We start from the raw sequence: 27748 nt of genomic DNA on the forward strand, positions 1-27748 counted from the left end.
CCGCGGCATAACCCGACGAATCAAGGAGGCAATAATAAACGTAAGGCTGATGGTAGCTTGGAGTTTGTGGCTAATACCAACGCACAAGGCAACAATCAACAACGTAAGGGGAGGCCACCTCCTCGGTCCGGCGGGTCAGGTCCCACTCTGGAGCAGTTATTGAATGAGCCTTGTCCAAGGCACGGAACACAGCAGAAGCCGGCCACTCACCTATGGAAGGATTGTACGGTCATGAAGGCTTTCAAGAATTCCAACATGTTCGACAACAACAATGGGCCAGGTGGCGGCTCAGGTTCCGGCTTTCAGGGCCCGGGTTATGGTGGTGGTGGCTCTAGTTCCGGCTTTCAGGGCCACCAAAACAACCAGGGTGGATACAGTCAAGGTAACCAGCAATCTGGCCAAGGAGGACCGCAGCAGCAGCAATCCGGGTATCGAAGTCATCCGAAGCAGTTGAACAGTGGCCAGTATCACGTTTTCACCACAAGTTTGTGCAAACGGGACCAGAAGCTTCACAAGAGGGCAGTGAACGCCGTTGAACCGGCCGTTCCCCAGTACTTGCGATGGTCTGAGCAGCCCATTATGTGGAGTTGGGCGGATCACCCACCCCGGGTTGATAACCCAGGTCACCTAGCTTTGGTGGTGGCACCTCAAGTCGGGGGTTATAAGTTTACTAAGGTGCTCATGGATGGAGGCAGCAACATTAATATCCTCTATTATGAAATCTTCCATCGTATGGGGTTAACTGATAAGAATCTTAAGCAGTCCAATACTGTTTTCCATGGCATGGTGCTTGGTAAGTCGGCGTATCCAGTTGGTAAGATTGAGCTAGAGGTAGCCTTTGGAGATGAATATGACTCCAGGGCTGAGAAGTTAACTTTTGAGGTGGTTAAGATCAGGAGCCCATATCATGCTCTGTTTGGGCGGTCGGCTTATGCCAAGTTCATGGCACGGCCGTGTTATGCTTATCTACAGCTGAAGATGCCGGGTCATAAAGGGACCATTACGGTTCATGGCTGTCGAAAGGTGGCTTTGGAGTGCGAAGAAGGTGATGCGGCTTATGCTGAGTCGGTCTGTGCCGCAGAAGAGTTAAAGTTTTATAAAGACAATGTTGACCCGGCAGACATGACATCCTTAAAGGAGCCCGCAACAGATCATGAACCAGAGATGAAGTTTAAGTCGGTAGATGACACTAAGCTGGTTGATTTTGTTCCTGGCGATTCATCTAAGCAGTTCAGCATCAGTGCCAATCTGGATCCCAAATAGGAAAGCGCACTCATCGAGTTCATCCGTGAGAATCGGGACTTCTTTGCATGGAAACCTTCTGACATGTCGGGTGTACTGAGAGAACTCGCAGAGCACACTCTCAATATTGATCCAAAATTTAAGCTGGTTAAGCAGTTTCTTTGGTGGTTCAACAAAGAGAGGCGTAAGGCCATCGGTGAGGAAGTGTCCCGGCTCTTAGCGGCCGGGTTCATTATTGAAGTGTTTCATCCTGAGTGGTTGGCTAACCCGTTGCTAGTACTCAAGAAGAATGGCACTTGGCGTATGTGCATGTATTACACGGACTTAAACAAAGCTTGTATGGCTGATCCCTTTGCTCTCCCCCGTATTGATCAAATTATTGATGCTACGGCGGGTTGTGAGTGTTTGAGCTTTTTGGATGCTTCCTCAGGTTATCATCAGATCAAGATGGCAGTTAAGGACCAGGAGAAGACAGCTTTCATTACTCCCTTTGGAGCCTTCTACTATGTTTCTATGCCTTTTGGGCTCAAGAGTGCACAGGCGACTTAGCAGCGTTGTGTGCATAATTGCCTTCATAACTAGATTGGGAACAATGTTCATGCTTATGTGGACGATATCGTGGTGAAGTCTAGAGAGAAGGAAACACTGATAGATGATTTAAAAGAGACCTTCGACAATCTCCGGGTCTACAATATGATGCTTAACCCGGCCAAGTGTGTCTTTGATGTGCCCGCAGGCAAGCTTTTGGGGTTTCTTGTTTCTAACAGAGGCATTGAGGCTAACCCAGAGAAGATCAAGGCTATTACCTCTTTGGCCAAACCCAAGTGTATCAACGATGTTCAGTGTTTGGCGGGTCGTATTGCTGCCTTAAGCCGGTTCATAAGCCGGTTAGGTGAGAAGGATATACCACTGTATCAGATGATGAAGAAGACAGACGACTTTCTCTGGAGTGATGCTGCTAACGCTGCCTTTGAAGATTTGAAGAGACAGCTAGCTGAGCCACCGGTCCTTGTTGCTCCCATTGATAAGGAGCCACTATTGTTATATGTGGCTGCTAACACACGTGTTGTTGGTGTAGCCATTGTGGTGGAGTGCAAGGAGAAGGGTAAGGAGCATCTGGTTCAATGGCCGGTTTACTACATCAGTGAGGTGCTTATTTTGTCCAGGCAAAGGTATTTAAATTGGCAGAAGCTCGTTTATGGGGTGTTTATGGCGAGCCGGAAACTTAAGAAATATTTTTTGGGTCATCCCATCATTGTGGTCAGTTCTTCTCTGTTAGGAGATATCATCTAAAACAGAGAAGCCATAGGACGAGTCGCCAAGTGGGCTATTGAACTTGGGCCTCATGGTTTAAAGTATGTGCCACGCACTGCCATCAAGTCTCAAGCACTGGTGGACTTCATCAACGATTGGACGGAGATGCAGATGCCTGAAGAAAAGCCGGACAACACGTATTGGACTATTCACTTTGATGGATCCAGGCAATTGGAGGGCTCGGGGGCTGGAGTTGTTTTAGCTTCCCCTCTAGGTGACAAGTTCTGTTATGTGCTAAGGTTGATGTTTCCCTGTACTAACAATGCAGTTGAGTATGAGGCCTTGCTCCATGGTCTTCGCATGGCTAAGGAGATGAGTTTAAGCCGGGTAAGGTGCTTTGGCGACTCAGATTTGGTGGCTCAACAAGTCTCAGGCAAGTGGGATTCTAAACACCCCCTCATGGCGGCTTATCACCATGAAGTTGATGTTGTTGCTAGACACTTCAAGGGTTACCAAGTGGAGCACATTGATCGCAGGAAGAATGAGGCGGCTGATGCCCTAAGCCGGCTAGGGTATCAACGTAAGCCGGTGCCGCCTAATACCTTCTTGGATATTCTGCATAACCCTTCTGTTAAGTTGCCTACAGAGGAAGACTTGGCTGTTCCTGACCCAGAAGCTCAGTTGGTGGCAGCTCTTCACGTCATCCCAGATTGGACAGTGCCATATTTGGCTTACATGACCCGGGGTGAGTTGCCTGAGGATGAAACATTGGCCAGGAAGATAACCCGGCGGTCTAAGTCAATGACAATTGCCAATGGCGAGTTGCATCATCGCAGTGTCACTTGGGTGTTTCAACGCTGTGTCTCTCCTGAGGAAGGTCAAGAAATTCTTCGTGAGATTTATGAAGGGTATTGTGGTCACCATGCCGGTTCAAAGTCCGTGGTGACTAAAGCCTTTCGTCATGGGTTTTATTGGCTGACGGCTCACGCAGATGCAGAAGATCTGGTCAGTAAATGTGACGGTTGTCAGAAGTTCTCACGACGAGCTCACATGCCGGCTCAAGAGTTGAGGATGATTCCAATTACTTGGTTGTTTGCGGTCTGGGGGCTTGACATGGTTGGGCCTTTCAAAAGGTCCAAAGATAAGAAGACCCACCTTTTGGTGGCAGTTGACAAGTTCACAAAATGGGTTGAGGCAAAGCTAGTTAATAAGTGTGATGCAACCATGGGGGTTCAATTCATGAAAAGGGTGATCTTTCACTTCGAATTTCCGCACAACATTATAACTGACAATGGTACTAATCTGTCCAAGGGTGCCATGGAGGAATTTTGTCAACGTGAGCATATCCGACTTGATGTTCGTAGGTAGCTCACCCCCAATCCAATGGTCAAGCTGAAAGAGAAAATCAGGAAATCTTGAAAGGCATCAAGCCCCGGCTTATGGTCCCTTTGCAACGGACGCCGGGTTGTTGGGTGGAGGAGTTACCTTCTTTGATATGGAGCATTAATACCACCCCCAACAGGTCTATGGGTTATACGCCTTTCTTCATGGTTTATGGAGCAGAGGGGGTTCTACCAAGTGACATCCGTCATGACTCGCCCCGCGTGGCGGCTTATGTTGAAACTGATAATGAACAAGCCCGTTGTCGGTGTCAAAACCAGCGGATCTTGGGTAGGGGGTCCCGAACTGTGCATCTAAGGCTAAGGTAATAGGAGACTGGGGACACGATGTTTACCCAGGTTTGGGCCCTCTCGATGGAGGTAATACCCTACTTCCTGCTTGATTAATCTTGATGATATGAGTATTACAAGAGTTGATCTACCACGAGATCGTAGAGGCTAAACCCTAGAAGCTAGCCTATGATTATGATTGTCCTTGTCCTACCGACTAAACCCTCTAGTTTATATAGACACCAGAGGGGGCTAGGGTTACACAGAGTCGGTTACAGAGAAGGAGATCTAACATCCGAATCGCCAAGCTTGACTTCCACGCAAAGGAGAGTCCCATCCGGACATGGGACGAAGTCTTCAATCTTGTATCTTCATAGTCCAACAATCTGGCCAAAGCATATAGTCCGGCAGTCCGGATACCCACTTATCCAGGACTCCCTTAGTAGCCCCTGAACCAGGCTTCAATGATGATGAGTCCGACGCGTAGATTGTCTTCGGCATTGCAAGGCAGGTTCCATCTCCGAATACTCTAAGATGAATTTCGAACACTTAAGTCGTGTCCGGATCTGCAAGACAAATTTCACATACCACCGTAAAGAGAACAATAATCCACAAATCTAATCCGCTGACAACTCTTCATAGTGTGACCTCACGCCACGGCCCGGCCTTTATTCGAACCGTTTTTTACAACCAGCTACCGCACACATTGCGAGGCGGTTTCCTTGGCACGTCTTGTCGAAGTAGAGATCGTGTCCCTCTTATCGCGGGATCCTCATCAATACGGGTATGGTAACCCAACCGCGCCATCAATCGTGGCACTTGCAAAATGAGTGATTTCGAGAGGCAAGTGGGGAGGCGCACATTTTTCACCGCCTTTATAAAGGAATAAGGATCTCCCGTTTTCACCCACGCCTTCTTCCTCCTTTGCCCATCCATTCTTGCACTCTCGAGCTCCAGCGCCCAAGTTCTCACCTTCTCCGTAGGACCATCTGCAGCATGTCTGGAGCGGGAGGCAAGTGGACCTCCTCCGTCACGGAGGAGGACATTACCAAGCTTCGGGCGGCCGGATACCTGGCCGAAAACATTGCGCACAGGCTTCCAGCGGAGGGACAAATCACCCCCACCCCAAAGTCTCGGGAGAGAGCAGTATTCCTCCCTCATTTCGTCTGCGGACTAGGATTTCCACTTCACCCGTTCGTCCGTGGGCTCATGTATTACTACGGGCTAGATTTTCATGATCTAGCCCCGAATTTCGTCCTCGACATCTCGGCGTTCATTGTCGTGTGCGAGGCCTTCCTCCGCATCAAGCCCCACTTTGGCCTGTGGCTGCAAATCTTCTGCGTGAAGCTGAAGATCGTGAGCGGCTAGCAGGCGGAGTGCGGAGGCACCATGGTGGGCAGAATGCCCAACGTTACATGGCTTGACGGCTGCTTTGTGGAGACCGTGAAAGGGTCGCAATCGGGATGGTTCTACATCACCGAGCCGCGCGACGCCAACTGGGTGGCGGCGCCCAAATTCCGGTCTGGTATCCCCATGTGGCTCACTTCCTAGGAAAAGAAGGGCCTGGCCTAGGGCAAACCCGCAGAGCTGACCGGACTCGAGACCTGTATCAAGAGTATGAAGGACAAGAAAATCAAGCTTGTCAACGTGGTTCAGGTCATGCTCGTCCGTCGGATCCTCCCGTGTCAAAGACGGGCATTCAATATGTGGGAGTTCGATCCGACCGAACACCAAATGCTTCGAGAGCTCTTCGACACGACGCATAAGGACATCTGGAAGGTGTTGTTCAAGACCGGTGAAGTTCCTCCTCCCACTTCTGAGGACCGCGGACTCAGCGCCACGCGATCCGCCAATCCGGTAAGTTCTCTAAACTTCACAAGATGCACCTTTCCCAGCATATTCATGAGAGGACTTTAAGTCATCATGCTGACAAAAAAGGATTACGTGAAGACGGTGGAGCGGATCGACTATCCGGCTCTGCTACCTGAAGATCCAGCTACCGCACTCCTAACGGAGATGCTAGTTCCGGCGCCTTACAAGGTGCCGGAGAAGAAGGCCGAAAAGAAGGCCACGGGGACCAGGAAGAGTCTCCGACGCGAGGTTGCACCGGACGCTCGCCCAAAGATGATGAGGCGCACTCCTCCCACGATGGGGAGGAGAAGAAGAGGAAGGCTGCCCCATCCGGGGAGGCCGAAAGGTCCAAGAAAGCGGCCGCGGGGACCAGGAAAGGTCTCCGGCGCAGGGTTGTGATAGACTCGTCATCCAAGGACGCCAAGACAGTTTCCTCCCATGGAGACGGGGGGAAACATGAAGAAATGCCCCCTCCCTGCACTGGGAGGAGAAGAAAAGGAAAGCCACCCCACAGGGGGAGGATAGGATGTCGAAGAAGGGAAAGGCATCCCTTCCGGATCACTCCACCACGGTCGCCTATAGCAAGGAGGAGTGGCTGCCCAGGGGCAAGCCCCGGGCAAGGTCGTAAGTATATGTACTCTGTAATACCTTTCATGCGACGTTAACTTCATAGTTTGTAATAACGCCGAACACGTATATGCAGTCTGGCCGGGTCCAATCTCGGGGTATCCTCTTCGGATGGGTCCTTGAGTGAGTCGGAGATGGATTCACTCCCGACGGCCACCTCCCCACGACCTGCGGACGACACCGAGATGTTGTCCCAAAGGATACCAGAGCAGGGGGCGATGGTTCTGGAGACGCCCCAAGGAAAAATCCCAGACGCCGGGCACAAGGGGGGTTAAGATCCCCATGGATTATGTGGACGGGAGCCACAGCAAGTTTGGCTCCCCGACGGTTACTGTACTGGAGCCTCCACAGGTTCCGGATTCAAGTGGGCAACCCCTCGCTAAGGAGGGCGAGCCGGCCATGCCGATGACCTCCGCCCAACCGGAGGCATCGGATAATTTGCTGGAAGTGCTTCGTGGTGCTTCCATTGACAACGAGCACTGTACTCTTATGAGTATGGTAATTGAGAAGGTTTGGTCTGCCAAGAACGGGTTAACCGAAGCCTGCACCAGCCTACTAACCGGCTTTGAGGTAAGTAATGAAAAAGTGTGAGAAAATATCACCCAATAGACAGTAGCCCCTGATACTCTGTTTGGTGTTCAGAAAGAAAAGCCAAACGGAGGGTCAACTAAAAACCGCAGGAGTCTGATAGCACTTGTCTATGTTAATAAGCAGGCATTGCTGCTCACCGCCGCTGTGCGCAAAGCTGAGGTCGCTGGACTCAAGCAGGACCTGGGGCAGGCCGAAGAAGAGCTCGGCCTCATGAAGAGGCAGCTCGAGGAGAACAAAGGTAAGTGATACCCCGTCCATTTGTCATGTAGAGGAGAAAAATTGATGATGGTAACAAAAAGCATCATGATTTTTAATAGGGGCCACGACTGAAGTGGCGGCCCTGAAGAAAGCGTTGTCCGAGGCCGAAGCCAAGGCGGCCGCGGAGCGCACCGAGCGTGAAAAGCAAGATGCTCGGGTGGGAGAGGTACATCAAGAGCTCCAGGAGTTCGGCAAGAAGTTCGAGTCCTTGGAGCATGACTTCAAGACGCAAGCATCCGAGCTTGCCAAAGCCCTCGATAGCGTGAAAGATGCCAAGGCCGAAGCCCAAAAGGCTCTCTAGGAAATCCAGGTGGCCAAGAAGATAGCGGCGGGTAAGGCATTCATTATGTAGAGCAAGCATGTGAGGAGACGTTTCTTTTACTTAACCGAATTTGGAGCTCTCCAGGGGCATTCACAGATCTGCCACGCAGCATATCGGATGCCACGGAGTTCTACCGTGCTGAAGAAGGGAGCTCAACGGAGAAGTTGTTTTGGTCCCAGTATGCCGGAGCTGAACACCCGATGCCCTTGAATGACCAACTGAAGCAGTTGGTCGAACTCCACAAGGCGGCCGAACTGGCCATGAAGGGCCTGATAGTCCGGATGTAGCCTGGTGACCTATGCCCGACAGCTACTTTGGCCCTATAAAGCGGATGGTAAATGCATGTCCGCGGCTTGAGGTTATCAAGCAATCCGTCTGCATTGAGGGTGCCCGCTGATACGTCTCCAACGTATCTATAATTTTTTATTGTTCCATGCTATTATATTATCCCTTTTGGATGTTTATGGGCTTTATTTTACACATTTATATCATTTTTGGGACTAACCTACTAACCAGAGGCCCAGCCCGTATTGCTGTTTTTTGCCTATTTCAGTATTTCGAAGAAAAGGAATATCAAACGGAGTCCAAACGGAATAAAACCTTCGGGAGCGTGATTTTTGGAACAACGTGATCCACAGGACTTGGAGTGCAAGTCAAGAAGCAGTCAAGGCTCCCACGAGATAGGAGGGCGCCCCCCCTGTATGGCGCGCCCCCTATCTCGTGGGCCCCTCGGGCGTCCACCGACGTACTTCTTCCTCCTATATAAGCCTACGTACCCCGAAAACATCTGTAGGACCTTGAAGTATGTCTAGAGGGGGGTGATTAGACTACTTAACCAATTAAAAACTTAACCTTTTCCCAATTTTAGACTTTGGCAGATTTTAGCTATCTTTGCACAAGTCAAGCAATCTTCACACAATTCAAGCAAGCATGCAAAGAGTATATGAGCAGCGGAAATTAAAGCATGCAACTTGCAAGAATGTAAAGGGAAGGGTTTGGAGGATTCAAACGCAATTGGAGACATAGAAGTTTTTGTCGTGGTTCCGTTAGGTGGTGCTATCGTACATCGATGTTGATGGAGACTTCAACCCACGAAGGGTAACGGTTGCGCGATTCCACGGAGGGCTCCACCCAAGAAGGGTCCACGAAGAAGCAACCTTATCTATCCCACCATGGCCGTCGCCCACGAAGGACTTGCCTCACTAGAGGTAGATCTTCACGAAGTAGGCGATCTCCTTGCCCTTACAAACTCCTTGGTTCAACTCCACAATCTTGTCGGAGGCTCCCAAGTGACACCTAGCCAATCTAGGAGACACCACTCTCCAAGAAGTAACAAATGGTGCATTGATGATGAACTCCTTGATCTTGTGCTTGAAATGATAGTCTCCCCAACACTCAACTCTCTCTCATAGGATTTGGATCTGGTGGAAAGAAGATTTGAGTGGAAAGCAACCTGGGGAAGGCTAGAGATCAAGATTCATATGGTAGGAATGGAATATCTTGGCCTCAACACATGAGTAGGTAGTTCTCTCTCAGAAATGGTAAGTTGGAAGTGTAGGTTTGTTATGATGGCTCTCTCCACGAATGAAGAGGAGGTGGAGGGGTATATATAGCCTCCACACAAAATCTAACCATTACACACAATTTACCAATCTTGGTGGGACCGAATCAACAAACTCGGTCGGACCGATTCAGTAAACCTAGTGACTGTTAGTGATTTCGGTGGGACCGATATGGTTAGGGTTAGGGCATAATGTAATCTTGGTGAGACCGATTTTGGTAATTAGCTAAACAGAGAGTTTGTTAGGCAAACTCGGTGGGACCAATTCACTCATTTCGGTGAGATCGAAATGTTATAAAAAGGAAACAGAGAGTTTACATTGCAATCTCGGTGGGACCGATCACTCACTTCGGTTAGACGGAAACTTTATGAAGGGAAACAGAGAGATTACAATTTCATCTCGGTGAGACCGAGATCCCTATCGGTGAGACCGATTTGCCTAGGGTTTGTGGCAGTGGCTATGACATCTGAACTCGGTGGCACCGGATAGAAATAATCGGTGGGACCGATTTTAACTTTAGGTTTAGGTCATATGTGGATATGAGAAAGTAGTTGAGGGTTTTTGGAGCATATCACTAAGCACTTGAAGCAAGAGGCTCATTAAGCAACACCTCATCCCTCCTTGATAGTATTGGCTTTTCCTATAGACTCAATGTGATCTTGGATCACTAAAATATAAAATGTAGAGTCTTGAGCTTTTGAGCTTGAGCCAATCCTTTTGTCCTTAATATTTTGAGGGATCCACTTTCATCATCCATGCCATGCCATTCATTGATCTTTCCTGAAATATTTGTCTTGGAATAGTATTAGCTCAATAAGCTATATGTTGATATGAATTACCAAAACCACCTAGGGATAGTTGCACTTTCAATCTCCCCCTTTTTGGTAATTGATGACAGCATATAGATCAAAGCTTCAACAAGTGATAATAAGATTGAAAAACATCATCGCTTTGAGAAGTATGTGATAAGCAAGAGCTCCCCCTAAATTTGTGCATAGTTTAAAATTTGCTTTGGACTGCAAATGCACAAGGAGTTAGGCTCATGGGTTACTCTTCCATGTCACATACATCTTGGTGGATCGCTCAAAATAATAAATATTGAATACATGCACTCATCACCAAGGAAAGTGAATGATCATATAAGGATAAATAAGATAATATCATCTAACAAGCATAAGTGTAGCTTATGATCAAACACATGATCATCAATGCCTCACAGATAATAGCATAGTATCTCAAGCAAGCAAAAGCAAACAAAGTTCAACCAAGAAGACAAGAGAGAACAAAAGCAAACTCTCTCTCTCTCGAAGCCTATGATCTATACATTTTTCTCCCCTTTGGCAACAAGTTACCAAAAAGTGCCTAGAAAATGCATAGTACTATATCGTCTCTCAGGCTTGGTCTTCAGTTGGTGGTTTAGATATGGCTCCTTGGATGAAGACTTCAGTTGATGTGGATGGAGCTGAAGGAGTTGGTGCTAGAGCTGGTTGCACTGGAGCTGTAGCTGGTGCAGATGAAGTGGCCCTGGTGTCTGTCACTGGCTCTGCAAATGATCTCTGAGCTCGAGGCACTCTGGAAAATGCATCAGTAGTTGTCCTGCCCTTCCTCTCCTGCATGTCATCCTGTAGCTGCTCCACAACTGACTGAATCTCAGTTACTTTGACATCTAAATCATAGAGTTTTTGTTCCATGATTCTTTCTAGGCTCTCCTGGTTTTGAGTTAGGGTGGCCAACCCCTTCTCAATCCTCAGAGTTGATGCTATCAAGTAACCAAGTTGGTCCTGCTTGCTCTTCAAAAAGTATTCAGATGCCTCCTCTAGAGTTGGCATCTTGGCAGCCTTCTCTTTCTTTGTTGTCTCCTTCTCTTGAGCTTGCACTAATGATGGGTCATCCTCATTCATGACAACTTGATTGTCCTTAAAATCTGGATAGAGAACAAAGTGTTCCTTATCCAACAGATATTTGCATGTGCCCATCTTTGAGTTGATCAGCTCCTGGATTTGTGGGGCATATCCACAACTTCTCTTTTGGTCTGCTGCTGTCCTCTTGATAGTCTCAACTATGAGGCTCATGACCTTGAATCTCTGTGGCACATCAAAAATGTGAAGCATATTTATTGCATGCCCTCTGATCATGTTGTGGTCACCTGACTTGGGCAATAGAGTGTGCCTAAGAATCCAGTTGATTGTTGGCAGCCCTGACAGAAGAAAGTGGACAGACCCAAACTTGAAAGTTTCAAGGGCCTTTTCTGGGATCTCCTTGTACATATGGGACATGGAATTGTGATCCTTCTTCTTCTTGGAGTAGACATCCAAGTCATCATCCTTCTTCTCTGGGGCATTAATCAGATTGGCCCATTCCTCTATAGTTGTTTGGTACCTTGTACCTTTAGACATCCAGACAATTCTGCCATCAGGATAAAAATGAGCTGTGGAGTAGAATTGCATAACTAGCTCATCATTCCAGTCTGTGAACTTCTGTCCAACAAACTCATCAACTCCACAAGCCTTAAAGCTGTCATATACTCCTGGGTAATGATCCTCATTTTCCTTGATGAATTTCCAGTCCACCCACCTCATGTCACAGACTATGGGCTTCTTATCCAACAGCACAGTCTCATAGAAGTCCTGATGTTCCTTAGTGTGGAACCTGTAATCTACAGCAGTTCTTCTCCTGATTGCGTATGGATCATACAATCTCCACTGCCTGAGCCCTGCATCCTTCCTTAGCTTCATATTCTCAGCCACTGGATGAGCATCGTTGTGGTCTGGAATCTTGGGTTTGAGCTTCCTTAGGACTTGTCCTTCATCATCTTCTTCAGCAGCAACTTCAGGCACTGGGGCCTTGTTCTTCTCAGCAGCTGGTATACTCCTGGTATTCCTCTTAGGTGCAGATTTGGCCTTGGAGGCAGCTTTGGGTGCTTCTTTGGGCTTTGATGTTGTAGCCCCTGACTTTATGGCATCACCCATCAGCTTTTGTGCCTTGGGTGATGGTGCAGCAACCTCTTCTTCCTCCTCCTCTTCCATCATGGAAGGTTGTCCAACAACTCTGGCCATGGTCTTTCTGACCCTCTCCTTTCTCTTCTTTCCTTCTGTAGCTGGCTCCTTGGGATCAGGTTTCTCTGGTTCTTGTGTTGATCCTCTGACCTTCAGCATAGGTGTCCTCTTGGCAGGGACCTTCCTATTCAGTCCAGGCTTTGTGGTCTTAGCTGAGCCATACTCCTTTTTGAGCACTACTTTCTTGGAAGTAGCCTCATCTTCAGCTGCCACATAGTCCTCATCCTCTGAGTCTGAGGTTCTCTTCCTTCTTGCTCTTGTGGCTGCTTTTGGAAAATTGCTAGGAGTACTTCTGCTACCATCATCTGAGGAACTGGAGGGACTAGTGCCCTCACTTATGTGAATCTGCTCTTCTTCCCTATTCTGGCTGTCACTTTGTTCTGACATGATGAGAACTCTGACTGCTGACCCTATGAATAGTTATGGATGAGATAGAATGGATGAGCATCACAAAATGCAGAGATTTTTGCAAAAGAATGATTCAAAAAACCTAGTTTTAGTTTTCCACGGAAAGCATTTCGGATCAACCGATTTTCAAACTCGGTGATACCGAAGCAGTTTTGGAACCTAAACTAGTGATCTCGGTCAGACCGAGTCACAGTTCAGTGGCACCGAGACTGCTAGGATTTCATTGAGTCCTAAAATCGGCACACCGATTAGAAATTCTCGGTCAGACCGAGAGTTACTAGTGCAATGGCGTTAGCCGAATCGATGGGACCAAGTTTCTCAACTCGGTGGGTCCGAGATGGTTTCGGCGGAAACCTAACCCTGAATTTTCAAATCACATCTATTCTACGGATTGTTTTGACTGGATAGATGTGTTTCAATCATGGCAAGAATCATAATGTACACAATGTGCTGAGAAGCAGACGAGGATAGCACTGTGATCGAGTTCATACCCTAATTCGGCGATGAACTCGCAACGGCGGGGATGAAATCCGTTGACAGTGGCGGAGACCAGCGACAGGAGGCGGCTGGCGACGAAGTCAATGATCCGGAGACCTAGAAGCCAGAGCGAGCTATGCGCAGGCGAGAGGTTTGGAGAAAGTTTTCCAAAATTTTGCGTGTGTGTATATATAGCCCGACACTGTTGGTGTGACCGAGTTGAGCAACTCGGTGGCACCGTGATGCATAACTGTTGACAGTTACAGCAACTCGGTGAGACCGAAAAGTTCGAATCGGTTGCACCGAGATTGAAAACCTAGATCGACTTAGTGATCTCGGTATGACCGAAATGGAAGAATCGGTCAGACCGAAACACACAAAAAAGTTTTGGAAGTTTAAGTCTATGACGAATCGGGGACTCTAAGTGCTCCTCACACAGAGTGGTTCGAATCTGACGATCAAATTTTGTGATGTAGCATGAATAGAGTTTGAGACAAGAAAAGCATAGATAGCTAGAGAAGGTTCTTAGGCATTCTTGTCCATCCACTTGTTAAAAGAAAAAGAACCAATCAATCAAAGCAACAAGTGGATGTCCTCGAATGAGTTAAATATGCAACCAACATGCTCACACAATAAGATGGCAAATGAAATATGTGGCAAAGCATGCACAACCAATTCTAGCATCTATCAAACAATTGGCGATGACTAGGTCATCTATATATGAGTATATTGACTTAGGAGTCAAATGACAACATTTGATCATAGGTCATACTCATCGTTTAAGCTCAAGTGGGGTTACCACTTTTACATAATGCATTGATGTGTTCACATCATTAGAGCTGCTTTGACTCAATTCTTAGAGTTAAGCTCCCCCTAGATGTGAGATCCCCCCTTAGAGGGATGAACTAACCTTGGGTTTTTTTGATGATGACTTCATGTAGGTGTTGAAGATGTGGATGCTTAATGTTGATGTAGATCATTTGGAGCAATCCTTTCGAGTGAGTTGCACTTTCAATACCTACATGGGTTAGTCCCACAAGGAACAAATGAGAATATCCATAGACATAGAGTGATGCACACACAATATGATGTCCATGAAAACATTAGGTTACCTTGTCCCTTGCCTTACCAACATGAGGGTTTGTGACTCCTTGAACTAGTGCAAGATATGGAAGTTGATTGCACTTGTCCTTGCCATAATGATATGAGTGAAGAATGTTGGCGGAGTCACCCTCAAGAACTCTCTAGTTCTTCTTCTTCGGGATCCACGTCATCTTGATGGGAATCCTTGGAGTTGTAGTTGTACTTTATGAAGTAGAACTTGACGTAGTCTTGGGAACCCACTTGACCAAGGCCTTAGGTGCTTCTTCAAATGCATCAATCTCCTCTTGAATCTTTTCCTTGCCTTTGTTCTTGTGGTCTGGAGGTGGAAGATCATCTTGTGCTTGTGTTCCCTGGAAGGAAGTAGGATCATACTTCTCTTGTTGAGGAACAAACTTCATCTTGGGGTATTTATCTTCTTCCCACTCAACTCCATTGGCATTGAACTTTCGTTCAAAACCAACACCTTGATTCTTCCGGTGCCTTCCTTGCTTGCGTACAATTTCCTCGAATTGCTTACTCCCGGTAAGGCTTTTGTAAACACCTTTATCTATAATTCCCTTCAATAAGCTATTTTCTTGCTCAAGTGTAACTTGCCTAAGATAATCATTAGTGGAATCAAGAGAACTACTAGAAGCAACAATATTGGATTTAGCATTATTATTGTTACTACTACTAGAGGAAGAATCCTTCTTGTTCTTGTTACTAGATTTGACTTGAGGCATGTAAGTAGATAAGAGTAAATGCTTGGCAATGTAAGAAGAACTTTTCTTGCGAAGATCATCATTGATTGCCTTTAAGAACTCATGCTCTTGCTCAAGATTGAGCTTTTCAAAGCGTAACTTCTCATGAGTCCTCAAAAGTTCTCGATGATCCCCTAAGATAGTTTCATGAGCTAACTTAAGAGTGTAAAATTTAGTTCTTTAGTTAAAATCTCAATCTTCTCCTTATCATTGTCATTCGTTTTATCTTGTTTAGCATGATTAATTGACGTTTCATCATAGTATTCATCACTAGAGTTGTCAATAAGTAAATCATTCTCACCTAACAAGTCACCTTCATCACTATTGAAATCAACATACTCGGGGTGAGTTACCTTAGGGCCTTTAGCCATGAAGCATCTTCCAATTCCTTCATTTGGTGAATCAAATATGTCATAGGAGTTGGTCGACACAAGTGCTAGACTGGCAACACCTTCATCTTGAGTATGTTCGGAGTCGGAGTGATAGCTTCTCTCGGAGTGATGTTCAGAGTCGGAGTCGGATACCCATTCACCAACATGAGCTTGATGTCTTCGTTTTGTGTAGCTGTTTGATGACTTGTCCTTCCTTTCCGAATCCTTGCTTGTAGGGTGTCGTACACTCATTGGAATAGTGTCCGGGTCTCCCACAATTGTAGCAATTGCGCTCTCGACTGGAAGATCTTTTGTGATTGTAGGACCTTGACTTAGAGCTTCTTTCTTTGCTTCTACTCTTGTAGAATTTGTTCAAATTCTTCACCATTAAGCTCAATTCTTCATTGAAGGTTTGTTTATCACTTGATGATGTAGGAGCTTCACATGAGGCTTTGTAAGCACCATTTGAATTGTTGTGAAGTTCCTCTTTATCATTGAGTGACATCTCATGAGCAACGATTCTACGAATGAATTTCGTTGGCTTGAGATTCTTGTAATTGGGAATCATTTGAATCAATGTGCACACGGTATCATACTTTCCATCCAATGCTCTTAGGATCTGCTTGATGATGAATCTGTCGGTCATCTCTTCACTTCCTAAGCCAGCAATCTCATTTGTGATAAGAGCAATCCTAGAGTACATTTCAGCGACACCTTCACCATCCTTCATTTTGAACTTGTCAAGCTGACTTTGGAGCACATCCAACTTGGATTCCTTGACGGAGTCGGTACCTTCATGCATATCAATCAAAGTATCCCAAATTTCCTTTGCATTCTCAAGATGGCTGATTTTGTTGAATTCTTCGGGGCACAATCCGTTGAAGAGGATATCACAAGCTTGAGCGTTGTATTGCAGCATCTTCAATTCATCCACGCTAGCTTCACGGTTTGCTTCCCTCCCATCAAAGAATTCACCTTGCAAGCCAATACACACAATAGCCCAAACGGCAGGGTTATGTCCGAGAATATGCATTTTCATCTTATGCTTCCAACTAGCAAACTTAGTGCCATCAAAGTAAGGACCTCTACGGTGATAATTTCCCTCGCTAGACGCCATACTATCCTAGGTTGTGAAACCAAGGCTATGACCACCAAAAGCTATGGAAATCAAAGCAAACGGAGACCAAAGCTCTGATACCACTTGTAGGACCTTGAAGTATGTCTAGAGGGGGGTGATTAGACTACTTGACCAATTAAAAACTTAACCTTTTCCCAATTTTAGACTTTGGCAGATTTTAGCTATCTTTGCACAAGTCAAGCAATCTTCACACAATTCAAGCAAGCATGCAAAGAGTATATGAGCAGCGGAAATTAAAGCATGCAACTTGCAAGAATGTAAATGGAATGGTTTGGAGGATTCAAATGCAATTGGAGACATGGATGTTTTTGTCGTGGTTCCGATAGGTGGTGCTATCGTACATCCACGTTGATGGAGACTTCAACCCACGAAGGGTAACGGTTGCGCGAGTCCACGGAGGGCTCCACCCAAGAAGGGTCCATGAAGAAGCAACCTTGTCTATCCCACCATGGCCGTCGCCCACGAAGGACTTGCCTCACTAGCGGTAGATCTTCACGAAGTAGGCAATCTCCTTGCCCTTACAAACTCCTTGGTTCAACTCCACAATCTTGTCGGAGGCTCCCAAGTGACACCTAGCCAATCTAGGAGACACCACTCTCCAAGAAGTAACAAATGGTACATTGATGATGAACTCCTTGCTCTTGTGCTTCAAATGATAGTCTCCCCAACACTCAACTCCCTCTCATAAGATTTGTATCTGGTGGAAAGAAGATTTGAGTGGAAAGCAACTTGGGGAAGGCTAAAGATCAAGATTCATATGGTAGGAATGGAATATCTTGGCCTCAACACATGAGTAGGTAGTTCTCTCTCAGAAATGGTAAGTTGGAAGTGTAGGTTTGTTCTGATGGCTCTCTCCATGAATGAAGAGGAGGTGGAGGGGTATATATAGCCTCCACACAAAATCTAACCATTACAGACAATTTACCAATCTCGGTGGGACCAAATCAACAAACTCGGTCAGACCGATTCAGTAAACCTAGTGACCGTTAGTGATTTCGGTGGGACCGACATGCAACTCGGTGGGACCGATATGGTTAGGGTTAGGGCATAATGTAATCTCGGTGAGACTGATTACACAAACTCGGTGAGACTGACCTTGGTAATTAGCTAACCAGAGAGTTGGTCACGCAAACTCGGTGGGACCGATACGCTCATTTCGGTGAGACCGAAATGTTACAAAAAGGAAACAAAGAGTTTACATTGCAATCTCGGTGGGACCGATCGCTCTCTTTGGTTAGACCGAAACGTTACGAAGGGAAACAGAGAGATTACAATTTCATCTCAGTGAGACCGAGATCCCTATCGGTGAGACCGATTTGCCTAGGGTTTGTGGCAGTGGCTATGACATCTGAACTCGGTGGCGCCGGATAGAAATAATCGGTAGTTCCGATTTTAACTTTAGGTTTAGGTCATATGTGGATATGAGAAAGTAGTTGAGGGTTTTTGGAGCATATCACTAAGCACTTGAAGCAAGAGGCTCATTAAGCAACACCTCATCCCTCCTTGATAGTATTGGCTTTTCCTATAGACTCAATGTGATCTTGGACTAAAATATAAAATGTAGAGTCTTGAGCTTTTGAGCTTGAGCCAATCCTTTTGTCCTTTCTATTTTGAGGGATCCACTTTCATCATCCATGCCATGACATTCATTGAGCTTTCCTGAAATATTTGTCTTGGAATAGTATTAGCTCAATGAGCTATATGTTGATATGAATTACCAAAACCACCTAGGGATAGTTGCACTTTCAACATCCAGGGGCAGGACAAAACACAATTTCCACCACCGTAACCATCTGTATCCGTGAGATCTCATCTTGGAACCTTTGCTGGCACTCTGTCGGAGGGGGAATCGACCACAGAGGGCTTCTACATCAACATCCTTGCCTCTCTGATGAGTTGTGAGTAGTTTACCACAGACCTACGGGTCCATGGTTATTAGCTAGATGGCTTCTTCTCTCTTTTTGGATCTCAATACAATGTTCTCCCCTCTCTTGTGGAGATCTATTCGATGTAAACTCTTTTTGCGATGTGTTTGTCGAGATCCAATGAATTATGGGTTTATGATCAAGTTTATCTATGAATAATATTTGAATCTTCTCTGAATTCTTTTATGTATGATTGAGTTATCTTTGCAAGTCTCTTCGAATTATCAGTTTGGTTTGGCCTACTAGATTGATCTTTCTTGCCATGGGAGAAGTGTTTAGCTTTGGGTTCAATCTTGCAGTGTCCTTACCCAGTGACAGAAAGGGTTGCAAGGCACGTATTGTATTGTTGCCATTGAGGATAACAAGATGGGGTTTATATCATATTGCTTGAGTTTATCCCTCTACATCATGCCATCTTGCTTAATGCGTTACTATGTTCTTATGAACTTAATACTCTAGATGCAGGCAGGAGTCGGTCGATGTGTGGAGTAATAGTAGTAGATGCAGGCAGGAGTCGGTCTACTTGTTGCGGACGTGATGCCTATATACATGTCATGCCTAGCTAACGTCATAATTATTCGCTTTTCTATCAATTGCTCGACAATAATTTGTTCACCCACCGTAATACTTATGCTCTTGAGAGAAGCCTCTAGTGAAACCTATGGCCCCCGGGTCTATCTCTTATCATATTTGCTTCCCATCTACTTTTATTTGCATCTATATTATAAAATACCAAAAATATATTTATCTTATCATACTATCTCTATCAGTTCTCACTTCGCAAGTGGTCGTGAAGGGATTGACAACCCCTTTATCGCGTTGGTTGCGAGTTCTTTATTTGTTTGTGTAGGTTCGTGGGACTTATTGAGGAGCCTCCTACTGGATTGATACCTTGCTTCTCAAAAACTGAGGGAAATACTTACGCTACTATTGCTGCATCACCCTCTCCTCTTCGAGGAAAACCAACGCAAGCTCAGGACATAGCAAGAAGGATTTCTGGCGCCGTTGTCGGGGAGGTCTTCGCTCAAGTCAAGATATACCAAGTGTCAGTGTACTAGAATAGGGGTACCCTAGTACCCCGAACTTGTGCACGGGCAGTTGCAGCGCCCCGCGGCAAGGGCTCGCCGGGCGACCGCCAAGGTCCTCCGTGGCTCCTTTGGAGCCATTCAAGAACAAAGTGTTTAAGTCAAGGAGACAAGGCCCCGGCAAGAGGAGCTTGCTGGGAAGGCCAACCAAGGCATTTCAAGGAACTTGCCGCGACGCGCCGCACGTCCCGGCAAGGCCCGGCGGCCGACAAGCTTCCGGGCCCGACAAGACAGCGGCCGCGGCAAGGCGCTTGCCGCGGCAGGCGGCCACTCTGCGCCCACGCTCCAGCACACCCACCAACGTGTCGCCCTGGAGGCCTTTCCAGGCATGCGTGGCGGGAGGCTGTGCAGCCAGGGGTGCGCAGTGGCATGCGATGCTGACAAGATCGCCATCGTGGCAGGCGGTGGCGCCCCTGACGGTACCTTTCTGCACTATTTGGGCGATGCAGACGGGCATTTAATGCCCTTGTCCCCTGCCGTCAGGGTTAGGTAGGATGCACTGTGCAGGCAACTGTACCAACCACCTCTCTTTTTACATTTTTACCCTTCTCTGCGTTGCCACCTGTCGGTGACCCCTTTAGCATATAAAAGGAGGCCCATGCGCAATGTAGGGGGGGTTCGGATCATTCGGAAGCCAGAAAAACACATAGCTCTCTCTCGAGCAAGAACATAATACAATCAGACAAGCAACAGTAGGAGTGTTATCTCTCCGGAGAGCTCCGAAGCTGGGTAAACTGCTCGTGTGCCTCACCTCGATCTGCTCTACGTTGCCGATGGCCTGTCAAAGTGCGCCGCACTGAAATTACCAGTGGAACCAGGGATCTTTGTGCTCAAGCTGACTCAACCGTCTGTAACACCGTCAACTGGACAGAGCAAGAAGAGGAAGTTGATTTCTGGCGACTATTTTCCGGCAGAGCTCCCTGAAGCCGCCGCCAAGAAGGTCCCCAAGATCAACACCAAGAGTGCTGAGGAGCAGTCTGCTCCGACAAACCTTAGTGTTTGTTCCGTTGAAGCAGACGCTCCCGACAAGTTTTGCTCCGGCAAGCTTGCCGGGGAACATCAAGCTCCGGCTGAGCCACAGGTTCTTGCCGTAGAAGCTGATGTTCCCACAGCAGCAAAAGTTCCTTTAGTCCTTGTTGTCGAGCTACAAGCTCCAACATGGGCACAGCAGATTGTCCATTTCCTTCGGACAGGAGAACTTCCCGGAGAGCAAGAAGAAGCGGAAAGAGTAACCCGGCAGTCAAGTATGTACCAGTTTGTCGACAACATACTGTACAGAAGAAGACTCAATGGTGTGAAATTGAAGTGTATTTGCCGAGAAGACGGACAGAAGCTGTTGGCTGAGATACATGGAGGCATTTGTGGTCACCACATTAGTGCAAGAGCCCTTGCCGGCAAAGCGTTCCGGCAAGGTTTCTTTTGGCCGACAGCCCTCCAGGATGCAACTGCACAAGTAACTAAGTGTGAAGCGTGCCAGTTCCATTCCAAGCAGATACACCAGCCAGCTCAAGCTCTCCAGACGATCCCTTTATCCTGGCCATTTTCGGTCTGGGGGCTCGACATCCTCGGACCCTTCCCCCGAGCTGTCGGGGGCTTTGAGTACTTGTACATTGCGATCGACAAGTTCACAAAGTGGCCGGAAGTAGAACCAGTGAGGAAGGTGACAACACAGTCAGCAGTCAAGTTCTTCAGGTCGATTGTTTGCCGTTTCGGGATTCCTAACGGGATCATTACCGACAACGGCACGTAATTCACGAGCCGCACCTTCATGCAGTACGTCCAAGATCTTGGTGCCAAGGTCTGCTTCGCTTCTGTTGCTCATCCGAGAAGCAACGGTCAAGCGGAGAGGGCAAACACTGAAGTGCTGCGCGGGCTCAAGACCAGGACTTTCGGCAGGCTGCACAAGTGCGGCAGAAACTAGATTGAGGAGCTGCCGGTGGTTCTTTGGTCGATCAGAACGACGCCAAATCGAGCCACTGGCCAGACACCTTTCGCCCTAGTCTACGGAGCAGAGGCAATTCTCCCCACGGAACTCGTATACGGATCACCTTGAGTGCTCGCTTATGATGAGCTTGAGCAAGAGCAACTGCGACAAGATGACGCGCTGCTCCTTGAGGAGGATCGTCTTCAGGCTGCTGTACGAGCTGCTCGATACCAGCAAGCTTTGCGCCGCTACCATAGCCGCAAAGTTAATGCCAGAAGCTTCGAGGAAGGCGACCTTGTTCTTCGGCGCGTTCAGTCCGCCAAGAATTCCAACAAGTTGACGCCGAAGTGGGAAGGCCCTTATCGGGTGAAACGAGTCACTAGGCCCGGCGCTGTCCGCCTTGAGACCGAAGATGGCATTCCGGTGAGCAACTCCTGGAACATTGAGCATCTTCGTAAGTTTTACCCATAGGGCGCGGTTGCCGGAACCTGTTCCGGCAACCACCTTTTGTACAAGTCTTGCCGATGTTGCATGTAATCCTTTGTACAAAGCCGGGCGCAGATCCCGTGCATAAGTAAAGCTCATGTGCTCTGCACATCTTGTCAGTTCAATGCATTATATCTTTTTCCTGCATGTGTTATCTGACACTTTGTGCAGCACCAGTCCCCGGTAAGCAATAACGAGCCGTAAGGCTCCATATCGTTATTTTCTCTTCTTTCTTTTTTTCAAAGGAAGGAAGATCCCCAAGGAAGAATCCCTCGCGCACAAGTTTGCCGGGGGGGAAGGGAAGATAATGATGTGGAACAGGCGTCGTTCAAGAAAGTTTCGCCTTGCTGGAAAGCAAACGACAGAGCTAAGTTGCCAAAGTTTGAGCAATTAGTTTTAATTTTTTAGTTATCTTCCTCGAACGACCGTGCTTTGTATGGAAAACCTGTGCGCGGAGGAACCAACTCGTAGCTAGTTGCGCCCTTACTTTGTTTCGAGTCTGCTCAACAACTTAAGTGTGATGCAACTAGTCGCGACAAGGTTTCTTGTCGGAAGTGGCACCGCCAGCAGCCTGCTGACGTCCCGCACTCAGCGCTCGCGGCACGAGTGCCCGCTCCAACAAGTTCCCTAAAAGCGTAGGGTAAAAACATACAAAGAAAGGAATCTAGTAAAGGAAATAACGTAGCGATCGATACCAGAAATAGAGTTATATTACAAGATAACTTGTCGCAGCGCCTAACAGATTGATTTCATAATATGGCCAGCAGCGACAAGGAGAAAGAAGAAACGGGTGGCCTAGTCTACGCGGTCGCCCTCAACCCTTTTGATCCCGCTCACCTTGTCCACAATGGGTGCGACAAGGGCCTTGAGCGCTTCCACGTCGGCATCCGGCAGCAAGGACTTGAGGACGTTGGTGAAGTTGAGGCCCGGGTTGCGGAAAGCCACCTTCATCAGCACCTTCTGGAGGGCCCCCGCACAAATCCTGCGTGACTTGTCGGCCAGCTGCTTCGGGATCTTCTCCCGCAGTCGCTGGAGTGCCATCGCCACGCCCTTGAAGAATAGGCTGAGCTTGGCGCTGGGTTGAAGATGCTCGTCGGAGGGATACCCGAAGTCCTCCATCCCCAGCTGTGCCAGCTCCCTGTCGATAACTGTGGCGATGTTCACCAGACCCTCGGTCCAGTGCTCCACAGTCTCCTTGAATGCGTTCTGGGTGACGGCGATGCTCGCCAGCAGCGCCTCGTCGGCCTTGACCTTCTCCAACAAAGTCTTCTCCCGCTCCTTGGTGCCATCCAGCGTCTGAGTTAGCGTGGCCAGCTTCAGCTCGAGATCCGTGTTGGAGTCCTTGGCGGCGTTGAGCTCCTTGCTCCTCTCAGCGAGAAGACCCTGCAGCTCACCATGGGCGGCAGCATCCTTCTCGCGCTCACGCTTGAGCGCGGCAAGCTCCTCACTGCTCTTCTTGATGTTCGCCTCCAGCTGCGCCACCCTCGCCTCCAGCTCTTTCTTGGCGGCCTCTGCAGTTGCGGCAGCATCCCTTGCTTCTTTGAGAGGCCAGCCAAGTGTTTCCTCGCGCGCGGCGAGCTCCTCCTCGTAGCTGTCTAGGTTGGCCTTCCGCTGCACCAACTCGCCTTCTCGCGCGGACTGTTTCTCGGCAGCAAGCCTTTGTTCCTCCTCAGTTTTTGCCTTCTCGAGAAGGAAGGTTGTGCGCTCCTCGGCGAGTCGCTCCTGCTCTTGTGCTAGAGACCGGAGAGCTTCCTGGTTGATGCTCCGGAGCTCCTCCGCGCGCTTCTCCATGTCGACTCCCACCTTTGCGACAAGTGCTTCCCGGGAAGCCAGCTTGGCTTGTCGGGCGCGGTAGAGTGACAGCAGCTTCTGCAGCAGCTGCTCCTCCTCAGGCTCGCCACTACTGCTGCTTGGTGCGTCAACCAACGACAGCCTAGCGGAGGCGAGCAGCTCCTCATCGAAAGTTTCTCCTTCGACCGGCGCCCTGGAGCTCGACGCCCAGGGAAGCTTGATGAAGATGCCATCGCCGGCCTTCAGATAGGCGCCGGGCTGCGGCTCTTCGGAGCCTGGTTCCGTAGCAGCAGCGGAGGGGTCAGCGGTCGGTGGAGCGCCTGGCGCTCCTGCGGCCTCAGGGCCGTCAGTGCGATCGCCAGATCCCTCGCCGGCTTCTGCAGCGGCAGCCTTGGCGGCCTCTTCGCCGGCGGGTTCATCAGCGCCGACCTCTCCTTCGGCAGCCTCGGTCTCCATTGGCTCCGCAGCAGATGGATCTGGCGAACGGAAGGGGGGGAAGAGTCAAGCGAATACTCAAAGAGAAAATCAGAAGAAGAAAAATCCAAGGGAAGTTTTTAGGCAAGTGGATTACTTGTAGCAAGATCTGCAGTTGCGGTCTCAACCATCGCAGGGGCGTTGGTACTGTCCCTTGCCGGAGAGCTGCCCCTTGCCGGAGAGTTCTCCCTTGCCAGAGAACGCTCCCTTGCCGGGGGATCTTCCCTTGGCGGCGTAGTTGAAGCAGATGGCACTTCAGGAGCAGCTTCCGGGCGCTCCTGGTGAGGCTGTTTTGCTCCTACACAAGTCAACAGTCAAGATATCAGCAAAGGAAAAAGCACTCATGCGCGCCCGACAGCAGGAAGTAAACTACAAACTTACGCTGGGGGCTGCGCTGGGGGCTGCTTTGGGGAGTAGCTGCCGGGTCCGTCAAGGTGGTCTCAGACACATCCCCTGCGGACACGGTGGGGTCATCTTCGATGACAATCACCGAGGCCTTGGCTCTCTTCGCCGCTCTCTGGGCCAGCGTCCTGAAAAGGAATGGATCCAGATTGAAGCAAGTCAGATACAAGACGAAAGCAACAAGATAACAAGAATTGAAGAACAATGAGGACAGCAAGGATATCTTACTCCTCTTCTTCATCGTCGGAGCTGAGCGCGGAAAGATCGAAGTCCGGCTCGCCTCCTGTGCGGCGAGTAGGCTCCCTCGCCCGCTTGGCAGGGGCGGGGGCGGCGGACCGGGAGGATCCCGCTCCAGTCGCAGCAGCAGCCTGAGGCGCTCCCGCGGCAACATTGCTTGCCGCGGTAGAGCGTGTCGCACGGCTTGGCGGCTGTTGGCTCGTTTGCCGCCCGGCTACGTCCCCGGCCCTGCGGAGCCGCCTCCTTGCTGGGGCCGGGGGCTCCGCCTGCGGCAGGCTGTCTGAAGGCTCGGGCTCCTCCTCGCCGGGCTCGCTCGGCTCGTCTTCAGGCGCGGCAGGCTCTTCCTCGCCGGCAAACTCCTCGCGCTCGGCAAGGCTTGCCGCCTCTGCCTCCTCCACAGTGAACCCGAATGCGCCCGCGGCAGCTGCTGCCGCAGCCTCTTCCGCCCTAGTGGCGATGCGCTGCAGCTCCACTTCGGTAGTGTCACGAGTGAGGCTCTTCTGTTCGTCAGCGCGGACTGGAACTTCTACCAAGTCGTCGAAGAACGCTTGTACGACGTCATCCGCAGGTTCTTGCCAGGTTGGGGCGATTCCGTGTGAATCGCATAACGGCATCATCGTGCGGATCCGGTCAAGCGACGAATTGTTGCACAGCGGAACGACGCTCCTCGGCAATGTGAATGGATGTTGGGGATCTCGTTTGAACAACTCTGTGAGCATCGCATCCAGCTCCAGGACGGTGAAATTGAAGTTGAGGCCCGGCCACAGCCTCATGATGTCTGCCGAGTTCTTGAACTCCCAGGCGGGTCTCCCCCTCTCCTGCAGGGGGGCGATGTGGCGGCGAAGGAAATCTGCTCCGACAGCGCCTACAGTGAGCCCGACAAGCCTGAGGCGAAGGATCCTGGTAATGGCGATCTTCAGCCTCTCGTCTTCCGGGGCCACGTTGCTCCAATCATTGTCGCGCACGATGGGGGCTTGGCGCAGGGCAGTGAACGGCTGCGGGTTCTCCTCGACAATCCAACACCACTCTGCTCTCCAATCCTCCCACTTGCTGCGGAGCTCACCCTCCAGATATGCTTCCTTCTTGCTGGCTCTCGAGATCCAGGCGATCCCTCCGGCAAGCGGCTCTCCTCTCTTGACCCGAGGCATGAAGAAGTGGCGGAAAAAGGCTACATTGGGGTGGACTCCGACAAAGTTTTCGCACAAATGTGCGAAAACTGCCATGGTCAGAACGGCGTTGGGGGTGAAGTCAAGGAGGCGGAGGCCGTAGGTGTTCATTATGTCGCAGAAGAACTCCGAGAAGGGCGGGCAGAGCCCGCAATAGAAGAACAGCGCGAAGAATGGGTACCTGTTTGGAGCCAGTTCCGAGGCTGCTGCCGAGAGTACCCTCGTGCGCGGATGAGCTCGTGTCTCCGTCGACCAGAAGAGGTAGTAGTACTCCCTCAGCTCCTGCGCACCGAGCTGAGGGGAGAAGATCGCCCGCTCCTTCCGCAGCGCCGCGAGCCGCTGCGCCTCGACCGACTTCACACCCTTCCCCTTGTCGGCTTTCGGAGCCATGGCGGAGGTGGTGGGGGAGGTCGACGGCGTTGGTGATGCTGGTGGCAATGGGGGGCGGAGCGCTGCTCTCTCTCGGCTTCGAGAAGAAGGGGGGAGCGGCGGAGGTTTGCGAAGATGGAGTAGTAGCAACCAGCGGGGGGGAACGAACTACCCCTGTTTCCCCTGCTTATAAAGAGGAAGGGGGCGGATGTTTCGCCCTTCCGAATAAAGAATCCACCCACGATCTCTCCCACGACGCCGCATTCGACGCGTGCCGTTGGGGAGCGCGCGGTGGATACGGAGTCAGATATGGCGTGGCCCAGGCCGCGTGAGCCCGTGCCCTATTTTTGGGCCTGGCCCAACAGCGCTCGGCACCACGTATGGCCCAGGCCCGGGGGCTCCTGTTGGTGTACTAGAATAGGGGTACCCTAGTACCCCGAACTTGTGCACGGACAGTTGCAGCGCCCCACGGCAAGGGCTTGCCGGGCGACCGCCAAGGTCCTCCATGGCTCCTTTGGAGCCATTCAAGAACAAAGTGTTTAAGTCAAGGAGACAAGGCCCCGGCAAGAGGAGCTTGCCGGGAAGGCTAACCAAGGCATTTCAAGGAACTTGCCGTGACGCGTCGCGCGTCCCGGCAAGGCCCGGCGGGCGACAAGCTTCCGGGCCCGACAAGACAGCGGTCGCGGCAAGGTGCTTGCCGCGGCAGGCGGCCACTCTGCGCCCACGCTCCAGCACATCCACCAACGTGTCGCCCTGGAGGCCTTTCCAGGCACGCGTGGCGGGAGGCTGTGCAGCCAGGGGTGCGCAGTGGCATGCGATGCTGACAAGATCACCATCGTGGCAGGCGGTGGCGCCCCTGACGGTACCTTTCTGCACTGTTTGGGCGACGCATACGGGCATTTAATGCCCTTGTCCCCTGCCGTCAGGGTTAGGTAGGATGCACTGTGCAGGCAACTGTACCAACCACCTCTCTTTTTACATTTTTACCCTTCTCTGCGTTGCCACCTGTCGGTGACCCCTTTAGCATATAAAAGGAGGCCCATGCGCAACGTAGGGGGAGTTCGGATCATTCGGAAGCCAGAAAAACACATAGCTCTCTCTCGAGCAAGAACATAATACAATCAGACAATCAGCAGTAGGAGTGTTATCTCTCCGGAGATCTCCGAAGCTGGGTAAACTGCTCGTGTGCCTCGCCTCGATCTGCTCTTCGTGTGACCT

The sequence above is a fragment of the Triticum dicoccoides genome, chromosome 1B, assembly GCF_002162155.2.
Source record: "Triticum dicoccoides isolate Atlit2015 ecotype Zavitan chromosome 1B, WEW_v2.0, whole genome shotgun sequence".
NCBI lineage: Eukaryota > Viridiplantae > Streptophyta > Magnoliopsida > Poales > Poaceae > Triticum > Triticum dicoccoides.